Source organism: Gadus morhua, chromosome 15 (genome assembly GCF_902167405.1).
Source record: "Gadus morhua chromosome 15, gadMor3.0, whole genome shotgun sequence".
In the NCBI taxonomy this organism is placed as follows: domain Eukaryota; kingdom Metazoa; phylum Chordata; class Actinopteri; order Gadiformes; family Gadidae; genus Gadus; species Gadus morhua.
This window is the reverse complement of record NC_044062.1, coordinates 18,777,729-18,798,651: the sequence shown is the minus strand read 5'-3', so window position 1 is coordinate 18,798,651 and position 20,923 is coordinate 18,777,729. Positions and strand designations below refer to the sequence as shown.

The 20,923-nt window shown below is 47.1% G+C and overlaps 1 protein-coding gene across 1 annotated transcript in view; it reads left to right on the top strand.

Annotated features, from left to right (window-relative positions):
* The first annotated feature begins 288 nt into the window (after window positions 1–288).
* chrm3a (cholinergic receptor, muscarinic 3a) overlaps window positions 289–20,923 on the top strand; it is a 74,293-nt gene continuing 53,658 nt past the window's right edge. The window contains exon 1 of the mRNA XM_030378988.1: window positions 289–457. The gene's annotated coding sequence lies outside the window, so the exon portion shown is untranslated. The remainder of the gene's footprint in view (window positions 458–20,923) is intronic.

The following is a 20,923-nucleotide window of genomic DNA, read 5'->3' as shown; positions in this document are numbered from 1 at the left end:
TTTAATCTGCTTTTCTGTTCAAATATAAAGATGTGTGAATCAGGCTTCATGTCCGGTAGGATACTTGACAGAATTTGAAAGGCAGGTTCGTGCAGTCATTGAAATCTATATTTCCCGTTCGATGTGTTTTAAAAGCTTTCGACCAGATCTGTTTTTATTTTATTTTTGACGGTTGTGCCACCTGCTGGTGCGTCACGATCCTGTCAGCCAATCACGCCGCTACACCCCCGAGGCGCGCTCCTCGTGCCCCTTTTGGAGATCCCGCGGTCCTTGCAGATCCACGAGAGCTCCGCGCGCACTCATCTCCAGAAGGTGGAGCGCTGCGGACCGCTCGCGCACTGAGTTTGGAGTGAACCAATTACCGCGCTGTACATTAACATGGACCACTGACAATACAGACTTGAAAGCCCGGTTTCTTGACGAACTCGCCCCTGGTGTCCGTTTAATTCGTGATGAGGTAGGTGCAAATGGTTTTTTTAAGTGGTAAAGTCAGAATGTTTCCCTTAGCCTAGTCTATATTTCCTTTAGCTGTTGCTGTCGTTCATTTGATTTTGCTGCGTGTTAGAGTTGGAAAGAAATGACTCAGACATTTCTCTGCAAAATAGCCAAATGGTTTCTGGTACTTTTAAATGCATATAACCACAGCAACAAAAAAAAAAGAGGTTAATAGGGTGTGGAATGAATCTCCAGCGTGTCTGAAGTTGTAGTAACAAGTGCTGCTCGTGTACCTCTCCCTTGCGATACAGGTGCGACCAAACAGGGTTTCTGCGTTGTAAAAGTTCACTTGACGCAAACATGAAATGTGTCCCAAGTCACGATTCATAAAACGTGTATACTGCAAACGTTTCGAGTTAACGGGAGTGCCTTTTTTTTTTTAGATGCATGAGGGGTGTAGTCTGCTAATGCATGGTTTTAAATAAATAAATAAACGACTGCTTTAATGACGTTCATCAATTGCGCTATTGCCTCGCTTCGGTGGTTTAATTGGCTTTTTCAGCAGTATGTCCCAGTGCTGTTTATTTACCATGTCCATAGATGGCTATATGAATGGATGTGGGGTGAATGGGGACGGTGGGGGGCTGGGGGAAGAGTGCATTTCTGGCAAAGGTATAACAGCGGAGGCAATGGCACCTCTGCCACGGTACAAATGTTTTGATTCCCCCCCCCCCCTGGCTGCAATTCATCACAGAAGCTATATAGATATTTGACAATGGAGAGGCTTCGGAATTGCCTAAAAGAGAACAGCAATTCAGTTAATTTATTTCATGGTTGCAGAAGAACAATCGTTAGTAGCGATGTACACTATAATCATGTTTCATAAACACAAGCCATTGTGTTCATATCAATATGTCAACACATATGCCCTATAGAAAGCGGGGGCAGAGAGTGCATCTTGTCTGTCTGTGTCTGCGGCAGTCTAATTGTACATAAGAGAAAGGCCTAATGGAAAAAAGCTGAAGTGAATGTGGAATAGGTGGGATGCAAGCCACATCTCTCCACAAGGACTGGGGGGGGGGGGGGTCATCCTTGGTGGGGACTGATTCCGGGGGTCCATTCCCTCTCTGATGGATGGCATTGTTGAACATGATCCCACTAGGGAATTGATCCCTGGCCTATGAATTTATGTAGTTTGAGCCCCGGCTGCAGTGTCAATGGCTCAAAATATTGTAGAAAGTAATAGCTTTCCCTTCGCCTCTGTAACTTACCTACATAGAGAGTGTGATGGTAAGGGTGTGCGGTGATTTCCGCAGCCATGCCTGCATGTTATGGTTCAGTGACATCAGTTTTGTTTAGATATGCAGCCATACGTTCACAGTTCAACGTTTTAACTGCAAGAACCGGTAATACAGAGAGATGAAGTTGTTTATTTCAACATGCTTCGTGGATGCTTAAAAAAACCACGGTACATCCCTGCTGCACAACACAATCATACATGTCTTTATATTTAAGAGTCCAAGCTCCGATTGATGGAGCACAGATAAGCACTGATAGGTTTATTGCATGCAGGGGGAGAGTTCCTAAGGCAGCCTGCTGTGTTTCATGGGTTCTCTGATGGGCCAGTCGTCAACCCCATGGCGGCAGGCGTCTCCGTCTGAGGCCAGGGCCCGGCATTAGGAGCAGCCTGAGACGGGGAGATGGCTGCGTTACAGGAGTCAGCTGTAGAAACAGACCAGCTCACTGCCCCCATTGGGTTTCATTAGTCCTCGTCTTTATGGTAAAGCCCGTTTAATCCACTTCCGCAGCCATGCAGGCCACAGCAGAGCACAGTACTGTGCCGCCTGCCTATCTTTAGATCGCTGTTGGCTACCAACAGCGATCGTTTTCTTTCCGATGTAAGATTACGACATCCCTTCACTGCTGTCAGGTCTTGAAGCGGTTCGTTTGCTCGAGAAATGTCTTGAGCGATGAAAGGCTGTCTTTGACTTAGTCTCTGAAGTAGAGCAGAAAAACAAAGGGTAGAACAGAAGACGATAGTTTGGTTCGACTATAATGAGGTGCTGTGAAATTCTATAGAAATGCTGTCTTTCTTGGTGTAGTTTTTGTATTCATTTGTGGCACATACCGATATTTCATGATTTTCTGATGTGACGTGTGTATACAACTTGCAAGGATTAACTGTATTTTAACAGTTTTGTTTTCTGTATCTCATTCTGCTTTGCACACACAGACAGAGACACACACAGACACACACACGCGCACATACACACACACTCACTGTCTCACACGATCAGGTTAGTGGTGTGTGATTACTTCTGGTATCTGTTGTCCGTGCCCTGCTCCTGCTGTCCCCGTGCTCATGCCTGTTTAACTTCCCACACCAACAAGGACACCGCCAGCCTTCGGTACCCGAATAAGACATTTGGCCAGGCCGTCATTCCAGAATCCATCCCATATCGTAACTATTTGTTGACTGTTTCAACTGCACCAAAAACACACACACACACACACCATAAGTAATAATTCAATACCCGCGTTTATTGCCTCATCATTATATTGTTTCAAGAAAAAGGCATTGTGGTACAAGTTGTGTGCAGGATTAGTTATTCAATTCAATGTGAAGTTTGAAACAGCGCTGGCAATACCTTAAGAAATATTCAAAATATATGATTCGATGATCGAACACACTGTTCCCAAAGTAAAGAAAAGGAATAGGTCTCATTAATCTGGACTCCCATGTCCCTGTGTGGAAACATTGAAACAGAGCCCACGGCTGAACCAGCTGTCCCTCTGATGGCTGCGTTCAGACCACACCTGTGCCTTCTCCCCCTTACGCTCTTCCTCCCTTACTCTCGTTATTTATACTCTCACACATAACCCTATATATAGTTATAAATATAGATAGATGGATGGATAGATAGATAGATAGATAGATAGATAGATGGATAGATAGATAGATAGATAGATAGATTGATTGATTGATTGATTGATTGATTGATTGATTGATTGATTGATTGATTGATTGATAGATAATTATCGGTATTGATTAATTATTATTACAGCCTGACCGTTGTTTTTTTTGGGCTGATTACATTCAATTTCCCTTGAATATCATCCAATATTCTAAATAGATATATGTAAGGGATAATGCCCGACGAGGTGTCCATTATCAGGAATTAATGGACGATGTGGAGGCGTGAACGGTTGCCTCCGCGAAGTCCATTAATTCCTGATAATGGACACCTCGAAGGGCATTTGGTCACTGACAATTTGACGGAACTACTTGTCCAGGTGTCCGTATATCAGGAGTTAATGCACACCCTGCATCCAATCAGAATCGAGTATTCCCGCAGACCGTGGTATAAATATATATATTGGCCGTTATTCGATGTATATATTGTAGTATCCTGGGTGTGGATCAGGTTATTGGGATTTGCTCACCCTGCAGCAATGCCTCAGCCCTCAGCAACATCGCATTAAAATGAAGAGCTTAAGGAACCAATAACTGTATGGGGTGGAGCTACTAACCGTCACACAGAACATGATGTGGAGCTGTTGTTGTTTGGAGTGTTAACATGGATGTGCATAGTTAAAGCATTCAAAGGTTACACCACCAGGGTAGAAGAATTAAAAGATAGAATTTACATTTATAAATCCACACCATTTCTTAAGTTTTCATAGCAGCGAATATCGGCAAACATGTACCTATTAGGGATGGGTCAGAATGGGCCATCAAAACCGGCCAACGGATGTATCGGTCTTTGATAATTATTTGAATATCCCTTGTGATCCTCACATTGATGAAGTGCAGTAGTTCTATTTCATCCTTACTGACCGCCAGAGGCGGTGCTTAAAGCACTGGATCTCCACCTCGCGCATGCGCATTTCGAGTACCTAATACCAACATAGTCACCTGTGACCCCCACGTGACACCGGGAAGGCTATATCTTCCGGTGTCATTAGAGGATCTGTTCCTTACATCTTCTCGCTGCGCAGGTACCGTATTGAACCTTTGTTTGAGAAAGGAAGGAAGCTGTTACAACTGGCTACGTGCAGCCTCGTGACCAAGGTCGGAGCTGCGGGTAACCCGTCCTCCAGAGGCTGTGGCTAGCTCATACAGATGCTTAGTGAAAGTAACTATAAGAAGAGTGGCCGGCGTTTGTTTGGGAGGGCAGTGTGTTCGCTCCCGCTCCCAGCACTCGTTCGCCTCTTGCTCTGTTATTGTTTGTTGTGTTAGCCGTTAGCTTTGCTCTGTTCTAACCATCCATTTATTTTTCCCTTACAACTTACCGGTGAAGGCAGTGCTCTCGCTCCCGCTCCCAGTAACGTTTTTGTTTGGTTTCTCCCTTGTTTAGCAGCAGCGCTTACGCTCAAGCTAAATAATATCGGTTGATTTAGTTTTCTGGTGAAGGCAGTGTTCTCGCTCCCGCTCCCGTTAACACCGCATTTGGCCCTTGTTTGATAATTAGTAGCAGCGATCACGCTCAGGCTAATTAGTTTCGGTTTTTCATTTTTTTTGGCGAGGGAAGTGCTCTCGCTTCCGCTCCCAGTACGCTACCGGTGGCTGCCTCTATAATGGCTCACCTATGTGTCGCCTGTGCGGCTCCTCTTGAGCCTGAGGACGGCCACGACAGTTGCCCTCCTTGCCTCGGTCTCGAGCATCTGAGGGAGAGCCTCACGGACAGCGCCTGCATGAACTGCAGCCTCCTGCCTTGGGTGCTCAGAGTGGCTAGGCTAGCAGAGCTGGAGAATCGGGCAGCAGCCAGCGACCCCTCTGCTTTAATGAGCCTCCCTCCCAATCAGCCCGGTCGTTCGGGACGGCGGCGGCATGATGGGGCTGCGGCTATGGGTGCCCCCCCCAAAAAGAAGGCAAGGGGCGGGCTTGCTGCTAGGGTGGACGGATTGGCGTCCGATATGGAGCAAATCCGGTCCCTCCTCCTGGCCCTTCAGCCTGGGACTGGTCAGGGGCTGGCGGGGCTACAGCCCGGCCCTCCCTCCTCCCATTTTGAAAGCGATGTCCTCTCTCTGGCGGCTTCGGCTAACCTCTTTGATGAGGCTATGACCAAGGGCAATGCCTCCCACACTTTGGATGAGGCCTCCTGCTCCTCGGCACAAGGCTCCCTGCAGGGGGCAGCAGACACCTCCATGGCGGCCGTCCTGCGGACCGCTCTGGCTCGCCTGCAGCTTGACGCGGCGCAGACGGAGTCAGCCCAGGCCAGCGCCTTCTTCAGGCGCAACCCTGTCCCGGCCACATTCTCTGTCCCTCCTTCAGAGGAGTATCTGAAGGAGCTCCATGCTTGCTGGAGGGACACTAGGGCCCTATCCCACTCGACGTCGGATGCCCGGACCTTGGCTGCCATGCAGAATGCGGCACAGGTTGGGCTGGGCCGCATGCCAGCAGTCGAGCCTGCCATCGCCTCCCTAATTCTGGCTCCTGATGAGGCTCTGAGGCCAAATGCCAGGTGCCCTCGGCCACAGTGCAGGGTCACAGACGACCTCCTGTCAAAGGCCTACGACGCAGCGGCGCGCATGGGTCGTATTGGGAACTCCCTTTCCCACCTGCTGCTGGGTCTTTCGACCTCTCTGCAGCAGGCCCAGGCCGAGCCGTCGCTGCAGAGTCTGAGTGACGCCTCATTGCAGGCTTTTGCCCTCATGTCGAGGGAGTTAGGGCGCACTATGTCCACCCTCGTGCAGACTCGCCGCCAGGTGTGGCTTGCGCAGTCGCCCTTGACGGAGACATGTAGGAGGGTCCTTCGTGCGGTGCCGGTGGAACCAGGGGAGCTCTTTGGGTCAGCTGCCCTGGAAGCACTGGAGGGGGCTGCCCGAGCTAGGCAGACCAGGCAGCAACTGTCAGGCCTAAATAGGAGTGTGTCCGCTCCTAGCAGGCCTGGGGGCCCCTCGGCAGTCCCCCAGCAGCGCTTTCAGCCACCTGGTTATTCCGGTGGCCTACGTAGGTCTCAGCGGGCTGCACAACAGCCAGCGGATGGCTTTCGGCCCCCCGAACGCCTACCTTCCTGGCAGCTCCGTGCCCCACAACCCAACCGACGCCCCCCCAGAGCCTCAGGAGGCCGGGGGGGTAGGCGCTAGGCCCTCGGGGCCGGTCGTCGGGAGTTTTTCCCATCAGCAGCTCAGTTACTGGGCTGCCTGTACTTCAGACCCTTGGGTGGTTTCCACCTTGACCCAAGGGTACGAGTTACAGTTCCGACGCCGGCCCCTAGCCTTCAGCCGGGTCAAAATGACTGTCGTCAACGACCCGGCAGAGGCCTTAACTCTGGACCAGGAGTTGTCCACCCTCCTGGCCAAAGGGGCAATCGAGCCAGTGGATCCTCTGCTGCACCCCAGAGGATTCTACTCGAGATACTTTCTAGTAAAAAAGAAAGATGGCAGATTTCGCCCAATTCTCTCAACAGGTTCCTGAAGGTCCTGCCATTCCACATGCTCACCGCATCCGACACGCTGCGGGTGGTCGCAAGGGGAGAATGGTTCACCACGGTGGACCTAAGGGACGCATACTTCCACGTCCCAATTACACCGCGCCATCGACACTTCCTCCGGTTCACCTTTCGCGGCCGGCACTTTCAATTCAGGGTACTTCCCTTTGGTCTCTCCCTCTCCCCGAGGGTATTCACCAGGGTGGTGGCGGCAGCTCTCGCACCCCTGCAGGAGCAGGGCATGAAGGTCCTGCCTTATTTGGACGACTGGCTGATCTGTGCACCTTCCCAGTCTCAGGCGGCCCGGGACACGGCTCGGCTGCTCTTGCACGTGGCCCGGCTTGGCCTGATGGTGAACTTTGTGAAGAGTCGCCTGGACCCATCCCAACGGGTCGCATACCTGGGGATGGTCCTAGACTCGGACGCTATGAGGGCCTACCTGTCACCTCAGCGTGTGACCGACATCCTCCTCTGCCTCCCCCGTTTCGGGTATGGCAGGATGGTACCATTCATTCTTTGCCTGCAGCTCTTGGGCAAGCTGACAGCTGCCTCAGCTGTGGTGCCCCTCGGCTTGCTGTCTCTGCGCCCTATGCAGATGTGGCTGAACAGCCTCCACTTGGACCCCAAGTGGCACAGGCACCGAAAGGTCAGAGTGTCTCGGCAGTGCCTCTTCTCTCTGTCCCCATGGAGGAAGAGGTCGTATATGTCTGTGGGTGTACCCATGGGCACCATTCCATCCCGTCGGGAGCTGGTCACGACAGACGCCTGCCTATCGGGATGGGGCGCGGTTTGGCAGGGCAGGACTGCCCAAGGGCAGTGGCCGGCCCAGAACCACGCTCACATCAATGTGCTTGAGCTCAGGGCGGTACAGCTAGCACTCAATCATTTTCTGCCTCATTTGAGAGGCAAGCATGTGCTGGTTCGATCCGACAACATGTCAGCTGTTGCTCAGATCAACCACCAAGGGGGGACCCGGTCTTCACGGCTACTCCGGGTATCTCGGAACTTGTTGGCCTGGGCATATCCCCGCCTGGCCAGCGTGCGGGCGGTCTTCATACCGGGGCAACGGAACCAGGTCGCAGATTTTCTATCGCGGCAGAAGCCCCCACCGGGGGAGTGGCGGCTTCATCCGGAGGTGGTGGAGACGATGTGGGGTCTCTTTGGCAGGGCGGAGGTGGACCTCTTTGCATCAGAGGAATCCGCACATTGCCCCCTCTGGTTCTCCTGGACGGAGGTGACCGGCCCCCTCGGACAGGATGCCTTAGCTCACGACTGGCCACAGAGTCCTCTGTATGCCTTCCCACCGCTGCCCCTGATCCTCCCCACACTTCAGAGGGTGTTTCTGCGGGGCCACAGGTTACTTCTGGTGGCCCCCTACTGGCCAGGGAGACTCTGGTTTCCACTGCTGCGCAGGCTCTGCTGCAGCTCTCCATGGCGCCTCCCCTGCAGGAAGGACCTCCTTTCACAGCTGGGGGGCCAGATTTGGCACCCAGATCCCCGTCGCCTCCAGCTCTGGGCCTGGCCGCTGCAGGGCCCGACTCACTGCTGAATGTTTGCACTGAGACCGTCAGGAACACTATTCTGAATGCCAGGGCACCATCTACCAGAGCACAGTATGCCAACAGATGGAAGTTATTCTCTGACTGGTGTAGGGGTAAGGCAGTAGACCCAGCGCGTTGCTCCGTGGCCACCGTTCTGGAGTTTTTGCAGTCCCTCCTGGATGATGGTCGCTCTCATTCCACCTTGAGGGTCTATGTGGCTGCTATCTCTTCCCGACATGAGATGCTTGACGGAGCCACAGTGGGGTGCCACAGGTTGGTGTCCCTCTTCCTTAGGGGGGCCCTGAGGCTGCGTCCCCCTAGGACTCTGAGGACTCCAGCTTGGGACCTGCCCCTGGTGCTGGAGGCCATGTCATCACCTCCTTTTGAGCCTCTGACCCAGATAGGGTTGAAGTGGCTGTCCATGAAGGTGGCTTTTCTGCTCGCCATTACCACTGCGAAGCGGGTCGGGGAGTTGCACGCCCTATCCGTGGCAGATACATGCCTGCGGTGGAACCCTGATGGCTCAGGTGTGGTTTTATGGCCCAATGTGGCGTTCCTGCCCAAGGTGCTTTCACGCACCTATTTTAACCAGCCTATCCAGCTGGCACGTTTTAACTCCCCATCTGAGGGGAATGAGTCCGAGATGCTGTGCCCGGTACGGGCGCTTAGGGCTTACATTGCTGCTACGGCCGGTATACGGCAGTCCGAGCAACTGTTTGTGTGTCACGGTGGCCCTAACAGAGGTTCTGCCTTGTCTAAACAGAGGCTGTCCCACTGGGTCGTCGACACCATTAAACACGCCTATGTGGCCAGTAGCCGCCCCCCGCCATCCGGGTTGAGGTGCCACTCCACCAGAAGCGTATCAACATCATGGGCCGCACTAAGAGGTGTACCCCTGGAGTCAATCTGTGCCGCGGCATCATGGACGTCACCGGGCACCTTTACAAGGTTTTACCGCGTCAACGTCGCCAGTCCCCACCCGATGAGTGTGGTCCTACTGCCAAGCTCTGCTACCTCCAATGAGTGAGGTGGGTGTTGGATTCTTTGTGACCTTTTTGGTATGGGTCATCCAGTGCTTTAAGCACCGCCTCTGGCGGTCAGTAAGGATGAAATAGAACGATAGTTACGAATGTAACTACGGTTCTATGAATCCTGGATGACCGCCAGAGCGTTCAGTCACTCAGAATCCTTGTGTTCTCGCGAGAAGATTCTAGGAACAGATCCTCTAATGACACCGGAAGATATAGCCTTCCCGGTGTCACGTGGGGGTCACAGGTGACTATGTTGGTATTAGGTACTCGAAATGCGCATGCGCGAGGTGGAGATCCAGTGCTTTAAGCACCGCCTCTGGCGGTCATCCAGGATTCATAGAACCGTAGTTACATTCGTAACTATCGTTTATTGATTTGTTGTTGAAATAGCGGCTGATGGATTTTATGCCCTGTAACATGTGTTGAAAGGTGGCACTCATGGTGTTATTGACCTTAACGTTATCAGGGGCCTGCTCAATCTGGGCCCTCAGCTATCAGGCAGGCCCTCACGAGGACACAGTTCATGATACCCTGGCCTGTTTGCCTGAGGATATTGTGTATGTTCAGTAAACAGTGATTTTCACAGACACACACCAAATAAGATAATGGAGGTGGGATGGTTTAAAGAACAGCTAGTGTGCGCGAGGGCCTGTTGGATTCAGAGAGGGAAAGAGGCGCTTGGGTTGATGCTATGTATTGTCTGTGTTTGTGTGTGCGTGTACGTTTGTCTGTCATTAAAATATATATTTTAAATATAGAACGCTTTTGGGGATGCGTGTCCTTATTGAGCGCATTTGAGAATAGGATTTATCTCCATTATTATTATTAACACAACCATGGCCGGACTTAGTCTCTCCCTCTTTTTCTCTTCCTATTATTTCCTCCTCAACCATTTTCTGCTCATACCATTCTCAACCTCTGCCCTTCTCCCCTCCCCCCTCTCCCACTCTCTCTCCTTCCATGTTTCAACTGCATTGCAACCACCTTGAACCCGGTCTGCTCTCCCTTCCTTCCTCGTCTTTTTAAGGCACCGAAAGGGTGAGCCACTGTTGAGGAGGGTTTAGTTTCATCCCTAATAAATGAAGGGCCGTTTTTATAGTGTCTCTGCTCTCTGTCTATTCTGTGTAAATAAATCAACGAGCTCCCCGTCCATCTTCCTCCGAGAGAGAGAGAGAGAGAGAGAGAGAGAGAGAGAGAGAGAGAGAGAGAGAGAGAGAGAGAGAGAGAGAGAGAGAGAGAGAGAGAGAGAGAGAGGGAGAGGGAGAGGGAGAGGGAGAGGGAGAGAGATCTCAAAGTAAATGGATAGAAAAGGGGGCAAGAGAGCGAGACAATGGAATTACGCAAGGAACGTAGAAAGAAATACGGGAAATCCTTTCAATCCGGGCTTTGTGTGAGAGGAAGTTTTAGTGTTAGCTAATATGTAGAAATGAATAATGAGCCAGGAGAATTGCTGATGATGGGAACCTACCGAATATGGGTCTTATCTTGCATGGGTGTGTGCTGCTGTCCAAGGGATATTTTACTTTCCTCTGAGTTAAACTGCTGGCAAACTGAATGGCATGAATGTCTAATGAGTACTTCCTAAACCCCAAACATGCCATTCTCATCCATCAAAAGCTGGCCAGAGTTGTTATTGAGAGGTTAATACTTAATTGCCTCGACAACATTGTTTAATAGGCTTCATGTTGAATCATTCTGGTGATTTGTTTCCCAAATCCTTTAATTCAGTGTTATTTTGCTCAGTTTTGGATATTTCTTAATTTGCTAGCTTCAATCAGAAAATTTTTTTTTTTTCTATTTTTCTATGGATTTGTCCAAGAGTGCATATTGCATTTATAGTGATGCAATCACATTTTTCAATCCCATTTGTTTCTCTCATTTCACCTCATGTGGATGAATAAACGAGTTGAAGAAAGGAAATCAGAGAGGAGGGAAAATGGTAGTTAGTATGTCACAATTTAATAGTTAATAGTTTCATAGAACATTTTGAGAACAAATGTTGTTATTTATCCAAGATTTGTAATTTCTCAAGACATATGTGGGGCTTGGTGTTGAAATCCATCTGGTAGTAGCTTATCAGTAACTTTATGGATGGAAGAAAAGCTCAAGGGAGAAACCATTCTCAAAGAGCTCAACTGTTTTACTGGGATAAACTAACTATGCATGCCGCTATCTACATATCCCTGCTGTATTTCTGAGATTAGCAAGTTGCCATCTCATTAGCAAACAGGCACAATTAACCGGGTATACAGAGGCACTATTTAAACATGGAGGGATTCATTTGTACAGCCCAAGGGTAAAACACTTTTTATCTGCTTTTCATTAAGTAGCATCATAAAAAGAGAACTGATTCATCCTTTAAAGCCGTGCTATAACCTTACAGACAGAATTTCGGTGGCTGTTTTGACTAGTATGAATGATGTTTGTTTTGCTTGCATTTCAAACACCTCAGCGTGCCCTTGTTGTTTCCCCTAGTCCTGTTGGCCTCTGTCTTGAATTACTCCCAGCAGGTCTAGATCCTCTTGTCATGCATTGCGTCACGCATGCCTTTAAAAGGGTTAAACTGAATCAATGACCTTTTCTGTAGGCTACTTGACTCATCAGACTCCAGAGGGATTGATTGGGGGTTAAGAAGCTTTTGAAATATGACAGAATTTTGACAGGCATTGATTTTACATACTTCCCCGTCCCTGCCCTGTTGGTCATGGTTTTGTCAAAGCAATATATGAAAGCTCCCGGTCACAGCGGATAATGGATTAACATTTATAATGCAGTCGGAACACTTTGGCATTGCTGCCGAATGCAAGTTCGATTAATTCTCCCTGGAACCCCAATAACATTTGTGATTGGAGAAGAAGAGAGTTGGAGTCACGGGTTCCGCATCAGAAATAGGCTTTCAAGGCATGTTTCATTTTCAGAAAGGGTGTTCGCATCACACTCCGTATACACTAACCCATCAGTCAGTCAGTAAGGCTCACTCTATCTCATCACAAGATATTGTTTCCAGTCCTACAGTTTGCTTCAAGGACAACCAAGCATAAAAATGCATTACCATGGCCACCTGCTTCAAACCTTCTGCCCGGATAACAGTCTGACAGAAGCCGTACGCTAGCACTGACATCTAAACAAAAACTCTTATCGCTATCCTTAGTTTCTTGTTCTTCGTCGTGACCCCGGGAGTCAAACTTCACCCGCTTACTTTCCCCGTTGTCTTAGTTTGACGGACAGTCGTGACAGGAAGTTGTAGGATCTGAAGCCAGCCAGACAGGGCATCCCTTTCCACACGGTTAGAGAAACAGATCCAGGTAGAACAGGTCTTGTCGTCTGCAGGTCTTCATGGTGAATGGTTTCATCAGATTTAATTGACGGTGCCAAAGGGGTTACCAATGCTCCATGTCAATCCATAGAAAAATGTATAATCTTTCCCTTGCAGAAGTTAATATTTAATACTGTAATCTTCTTTTGAATTGGGCTAATATTATTGGATTGCCGCAAAAAATTATGGAAACAGCAATATAAGGAGCATTGGAAATATTATTGGGCATGATCATTTACAAACGTACTAAAAGATATCATGACTAACGCTCCATACAAATGCAGTTAATCATGCAATGCTTTAAAACAAATAATGCAAAAAAAAAGATATGTTTCAGGGTATTACTTTTGTGTGTGTATAGATATATATATATATATATATATATATATATATATATATATATATATATATATATATATATATATATATATATATATTGCCCTCAATGGTACAATATGGTTGATTGCATTAGCTGATTGCAATAACTTATCTATGCAATTACTGCTCCAATATTGGTCCCAATAGCCAAGCCTTCCTCAAAACATTAGCATGGTTTCATTTGTTTGTGACTAATGTATCACAGCACTTTTACAGAGCCGGATAATTTTTTTCAAGCACAGAAATCTCAATTAAATTGAACCATTGTAAGGTTTCCTGTATATTGATCTAACATATTACATTGTTCATCTCCCATGGGAAATGTATGCAACTGAGTGTCATAACGCAAACTTAAATGCATATAAACCATATGTGTCTGTAGTGTAGTGCAATCAAGACAATCACTCTTACCGGGCTCCTAAAGTGAAAATGTGTCTGGGTCATTATACGAAGATGCTTCTCACACCCATTAGGTTATACAACGTCATATAAGTATGCCATGAAAGAGGGTGTGTTGATAACGGCAACCCGCAGAGCTGAAAATAAATAATCCTGCATGGTCACATGGTGTTCAGGGATCATCATGGTGATGGCTCTGTGTGGCTGTAATGGAGAGTCCTTTATGTGCCTTCGACATTCACATTCTCCCCATGTGGCCCTCGCTTGTCACAGCTACACGCCCGCCGTGTCTGCCATCGTATAAGGCCCCTGGCCCAGCGATTTGAAGGGCCGTATCAAAAAAAGAGAGACACTGAAGAGAAACCGAGCTTGAATGTTTAACAGCAGGTAACTTCTGAGTAAATGTGCGTTCTCTACCTCCGCAATAGGGTGTTCTTTTCTAATCTTTTCAGCGTGGAAGTTGTTAGCCAGGAATAGACGAGGTGGCTCTGACTCTCAGCCCCTGCTGTGCATTGTGCCCATATATATACGATTGAAGGCTGCCTCTTATCTGTGATGCAAGGCGTCGGGGAAGATGATACAACCTCAAGCCCCAGAGATGCTGCGTCTGGATGGGGTTGTTTTCACGACGCCTACCCCTGGCATACGTGTGTGAGCTACAAAGCTCCATGTCTCATAGCAAGTGGATCAAATAGACTAGAAAAGGGCATTCATCTCAGAGAGGTCATACCAGGTCACAACATAGGTGAAGACACATGTTCAGAAGATAGCAGGCAAAGCCTTACACCTAGCACTGAGATACATCATTCATAAGCCGCCCCCGATCACCACCGCGCCTCTGAGCTACCTTAACTTGGCTTCCTCGGCGGGGGGGAGTGGATGGATGGTAGTGTGTTGGCGGATTCCTTCCCCCCGGAGTCACCTCCATTCAGCAGAGTGCAGAGGATCTGGATGTGGTCCCGGGGCACTAGGAATGTGTGTAAATTGGCACAACATTAAAAGCTCTTTGGGAGAGTAATGACATGGTTCATCACGGGTGTCCCAGGGGTTGGTTGTGTGAGTGTGGGTGTGGGTGTGGTGTGCGTGTGCGTGCATAGGCTGCAGTATTCCCAGAAGTTCTAATAATTATCATCGAGGATCAGAAGGGATCAGTAGGGGTTGAAGTTCGACTGCAGTTTTAATTTTTGTTTTGGATCCAATTGAATGTCTAGACGAGGGGAAAACCAGCAAAGAAGCCTTAGTCAATATGGAAAGCTTCCAGTGAATAAATGGAGTTTATTTAGGGGGTAAAGTCGGGGGGGGGGGGGGGTTTGAGGCCGGGAAGAGTCAAACACCGCTGGCAGCACCATATTAATTGAAAAGGTACTGGCCAGTAGGGGTGAAACGGATCAGTGTGTCCACGGTTCGGTTCAGATAACCGTTTTGGGCCTCGGTTTCGGATACGGTTCGGATTAGGATCATGTCCGTGGTAGTAAAATGCAGACTTTTTTTGGACGGAGGGTTTGGGGGAGAAACACAAAAATGAATGAGACCCACAGGCTATTTGCAATGTGTTAATTGACTGCAATCAGACAACTTGCAAGGCTTTTTTGTGCAATAAATGTTCCCCTAAATGCATTTGAAAACATGGTGGACTGAGTGTAACATGTAAGGGCTAACGGCCGACGAGGCTTAGAACTCTGGCGACGAGCGCAGCATGAAGCCAGAGTTGCCTCTACCTGTCCATTATTTCCATCGAACCGGTCGACCTTGAAGGCCGTTATCCCTTATCACCCGTTTGTATTTATCTCCCGTATATTTAGAATATAATTGTATCAATTACTTTCTTTAAATTTAGGAATCGTGCGCTTGAACTTCAGAAAACAACCTATTACAGCTACCTCATTGGCTCGGGCAGCACTGGAGAGAATGCATTCCGCTGGGTCCTAAACACCCTTTTGTATCGGACGTAGGCTACAGTAGGCAAAATACGCTACATAAGGCAATGCCTTCATGAAACCGAAATCCGCGGATCTCCAGAATGCTCCGAACTGTGGTGAACGAACCGAACGGATTCGGATACAATTCGAATCCGCTGCAGGCCTACTGGCCAGTAGGGCTGCTCGATTATGGGAAAAAACATAATCACGATTATTTTGGTCGATATTGAAATCACGATTATTCAAACGATTATTTTTTGAGTTTGAAACATGATGTATTTATTCAGCATGTCTCCATCAAAAACACTTTGTAACTGAAAACGTTGATATTTCGCCATTAAAAAATACACAAAATGGTCCAAAAGAAAATGTTCAAATCTAAAATAATGTACAGATATCTATCCAGCTGGTCTGCACAAAAATCGAACTCTCGACTATGTTAATTGTTTGATTGTTTGACGCTAAAATCGAAATCGAGTTCGAAATTCGATTAATCGCCCAGCCCTACCGTCCAGCCAAAACGGTTGATTGATTGGGTGGTCCCCGCAAAGTTTTCTTCTTTCTATTGTAATGCCATCATACGCTACACCTCTTATGCTACTTATTGAGCAGGTTGCAGCTACATCCCACAGTGAACGTTTCACATCAGCCCTATGGAGTGGTAATTGTACGTAAACAGAATATATGCTGCCGAGTGAGTCATAACATGAGATGCGCTCTGCCTGTGTCTTTTTTTTTATAGAGAAGAGTCTGCAACATGGCTTCTTTAGTAGGGCTGTAACGATACACAAATTCACGATTCGGTTTGTATCACGATTTTTGACCCACGGTTCGATACATCCCACGATTCTTTTAAATTTAAAAAGCATTTTATTTAAACAACACTTAAATACCAATTATCTTTATGTAACATTTAATAACAAATAATTTGGAACACTGAACAGATTTGAACCGAAAGAATACTATTAAAGTATAGCTAAATTAATAAAGAAATAACCAAAGATTGCAGTCAGAGGATGCTTTTTGCTGGTAGGCATAATAGGGCCCCTTTAACTGTTTGGTTGGTTTATTCAAATATCCTTATTAGCGCTTCTTATTAGGCTATGTAGCTTAAATAATGACATAATCAGGCCGTATAGAATGCAACATGTTTAATAGCCTAACTTTCAATAGATGAGGAAAAACATGAACGTCGCAATAACGAGGCATAGTGTTACGAGTAGCATATGTGTATGCGCGAGAATGGCAGTGTGCGTATGCGTGTGTGAGTGACGTCAGCGAGTGAGTGGACGAGCGAGGAGAGCGAGCGGTAGCGCGTGTGTCTAGTGAAGAAGCGAACGAGTCCGGTAGAATAAAGTACCCATCCTGTCAATAATCGGTGGCCGCTTCATTCCGACCTATAAGCAGACAAACTGCCAGTCAAATCACACAAAACAATAGAGACAGGATCACACAGGCAATTTTTTTTCGCGCTTGGCCCACTCTGGAAAAATGTCGTTCATATCGCATATGAGGACTTCGACGGCTGTGGAGAAATGCAATCATCCGTAGCCACGGAGAGCTGTGATCACAGAGAGGGCATCTCGTCACATATTTACGGCATCGATAGGAGGGGGCGCTGTCAGCAGACTATTATTTAGACAAATTATTAGCAAATTTCAATCTGACAATTTGACCGAAGAGTTAGAAAGGGCATATCGCGCTTCTGCCTTCTCACACCGCGAGACAGGATCGTGGCTTTGAGTATCGCGATTTTCGGTTTGATACGCGTATCGTTACAGCCCTATTCTTTAGTGAAGGCTCATTTCAGTGGAGCCGGATTCCTATACTTTGTTGTTTGTTAGTTTTTTTTTGGATTCCTCAATTCAAAGGTTATGCTTGGTGAGTGTGGAAAGTAAGTAGCATCAGTGACCACTTTTCATAAACAGCCGTTACCATTCATTGGCACATTTTGTTTTGAATTGTTTATGACAGGTGATGCATATCAATAAACCTAATTAGTACAAATTAGTCGGTGCAGGTCTGCGCCGCTGCTATTTCAATTACCGGTGTGTGTAATTGGCAGCGTCCCATCTGTGCCGAAAGGAATACTCTTCAACTTTATACTTCAGAACTTTATACAAATGTTTTTACATGAATCATTCTGAAGCCCGGGAATCGTAATGATGAACAGTTCTTTAAAGTTCAAGTGGAAGGGAGACTTCCAGTTGCTTCCTGGGCTGGGTTACGAGGCCCCTGTCCCTCTACCTCTGGCAGAAAGTTGGGCTGGAGAGCAGCACAGCACTTTGCTGTGCATATATCATAATCAGGATGTGTCGAAGTCTGTTTACACTGTACACAACAAAGGTATCGGGCTCCTTTGGTTTTAATTCGCTCCCCGGTGTGTTCTTACACTTGCTAAAACGAAGGTTAAAGAGCCAACTACGTTGTTTATTTGGGATTTTTGTGTTTAATCACGCCTCCGACTCCAATGGCACTGGATCGTGTGCCTTAATGTTTATTATATAAAGAGAATATGCTGGCTGTCCATGCATTACACGTCTCGTAAAAGCTTCTTTGACAAGTTGTGGAACATGACAAAGTGTGCTACTTCACTGTGCACCATGCATACCCAAAAGGCTCCATGAATTTGTAAACTTTTAGAATATAAAACTTAAGTTATAAGCTATGGAGCAATGCTCAACGTATTTTTAATGGTTGTTAGTTACATTATTATGATCCTTTATAAACAAATATTTGTGAGAGAAGCTTTACTCCATTTTACACTATTTAAACACTCTATCTTTCATTACATTACTCTGGGATATTTTAAAACATAAACTTCCCATCGATCATTGATTCCTCTTTATTTCTCTCCTATTTAAAATTAAATAAACGCTTCAAACGCCTGGGCTGGGGTCTTTGGGGTCATGGGGTGTCATTGGGATTGCATAGGCGCCGCCCCATTTAATGCGGCCATCAGTCAGCGGTCGGGACAAGACAAGAGTCAGGCTGGTAGCACGAGGCTGGTCTGACCAGAATGGCCGGTCGATCTCTGCTCCCGCTCAATCCATCAGCCTGACATATGCAGATGGTTCATCGTGACAACAGGACCTACAGCGACATCGCTGATCCTATATTTAACCCGCTCATGATTCTTGTGTAAATCAATGCTCCGCCATTCGTCGGATTGAGGGAGGTGACCTGGTTGAGGGAGTCGAGAAACAGCTCACTCTAACTGCTGCTGCGTTCAATTGGGTGAAGTTGACACAACAATTAGCATCGGTGTGGATGAGCTGACATGATGGTGCCCTTCGAATGGTCGGGTTTCCAATGATTCCTAGACCTTTTCTTGGCCCTGCTTGATTAAAACGTAACTATTCATGAATTGACCTAATCAAGTCTGTCCCATTCTCTATTTTACCCCGATCGTACGGCCCTATAAGGACTTCCTATGAGCACCGCCTCCACCTTGCACATTAACTTTTCATTCTGCTGCACTATGGCAGGTGATAGGGGAGTACCGGCCTTGGAGCAGCAGACTGAAGGACAGGTTCTATCCTGGAGCCATCAGGCTTTTCAACCTTCTGGGTTTTCTGACACTTCACTTTCAAACAGTATTAACCTAAAATTATCTAAAAAGGATGTTCTACCTCATAATTGCCTCTACCTCACAGTTTTACACAGAAGTGGATTCCCACGTTATTGGATGTTTTTATGTCATTGGATGTTTTATGTCATTGGATTTTGTTTATTGAGTATTTACAGTATCACCCTGTAATAAAAGTAATACTTTCTACTTTATTTATCGTCATATATTTTGTTATTTTAGTCCAGCATTTCTTTTCCTTCTAGAATATAAGTAGTTGCCAGTGACTGGCGTGGAAATTGAGCTATACTTAGAATGTATAATTGAGGTATTGGGAATACTACCAGTAAAAATATATATATTATATGTATCCGACGATAAATATACATCTCACCATATATTTCTTTGCTTGCTAATGATCATCTTAGTTACCGACACAGTCAGTTATGATTTGATCAATATATTCTCTGTAGAAATCAACCGCATTTGGGAGTAGAAACAACCAATGAAATCCACCATCGGATGCTTTGACTTTAACCCGCCGCCTCCTAATGATCCTAGAATTCCTTGGCTTTGCGGAGAGGGGAAATTAAAACGGGTCTGTATCGTTGACACTGTTTTGAATCCCTGAATTTCCATGTCATTTGTCATCCTAAAGTTTCCCGGCATGAAGTGGTGCGTATAAACACAGAAACAGAAGAGTAACCTATGACTGTGGCTGTGTCCACATCTGACCGCACGGCAAGGCAATCTGGCCAGCATTACATCCAGGACCTCACTTAAAAACAGAAGATGGAAAGTAGCTCTCTTATGAATCGGATCCCGGAGGGATAGTGATACACGTGCCATCACATTCCCAATTAATGACTGCTTTTGGATTTATGTGGATTGTCATATTTCCAGACATCTTTTTTTTGTTTTTGTCTTCCTTCTTAATTATTAAAGATTATGTGGGCGTGAGAACAAACATGACCTATGCTTTCATAACTGCTGCAATGCTGTTTTATCTGGCGTGCTGCGGATCGGTTTAAAATCAATTGTGTACGCCATCACTGGCTCTCTGTTTATAGTTAGTAGGATGGACCATTTGCTCCAGTAGCTTGCAGCCCGCTGAAGTCATTCAGCAGAGGATGTAATTCCTGGTCAGACAGAGGGCAGGCAGACTGCTCTGTCTGCTCCACTGAACGATGGATCCATTTAGGCGCTGGTGAAGACGCCTGTTGTAGGGGCGGCGATAAATATGTGTTGGCTTTCCGATTACAATTCAGATTACACGATTGATGGGTAAAGAAGTCTTATCACAGAACCCCAACAGAACACCATCGGTTCCTTGTGGACAGAACCAATCAAGTGCTGTTACCTTCTCGGGTGTGCCTTGTTTAATTACTGTCTGAAGGTGTTTGGGGTTCTGGTTGTGATCCGATCGACACATGATGACGTGGGTTGGGCCGTAGAAGCAATTATGAATTAAGAAAGATATGCTATGGCATTGTTTTATGTCAGGAGGTCAGTAAAGTAACTGACTCTAAAACGCCAACCTTGACAACCCCATTATGTTATATACACACACGCACGCACGCACGCACGCACGCATGCACGCTGCACGTACGCACGCACGCCGCACTCACATACACACACACACTAGCACACACAAACACACACACACACACACACACACACCTGCTCCTGCTGAGAAGAAATTGTCTTTAATAAGAAAACATTGGTATTGCCCCCCCCCCCCCCATCTGTCTGTCAGCCCCCCCTCTGTACCCCACTACCCCCCGTGCCCCTGCCCAAAGCAGAGACTCAGCTGCTGCTATGCTTCCCCCTGTCACAGAGGCACAGGGAGCCTGGATGCCTAATTGCTAATATTCTCCCAGCTGCCAAAAAGCTGTAGTCCCA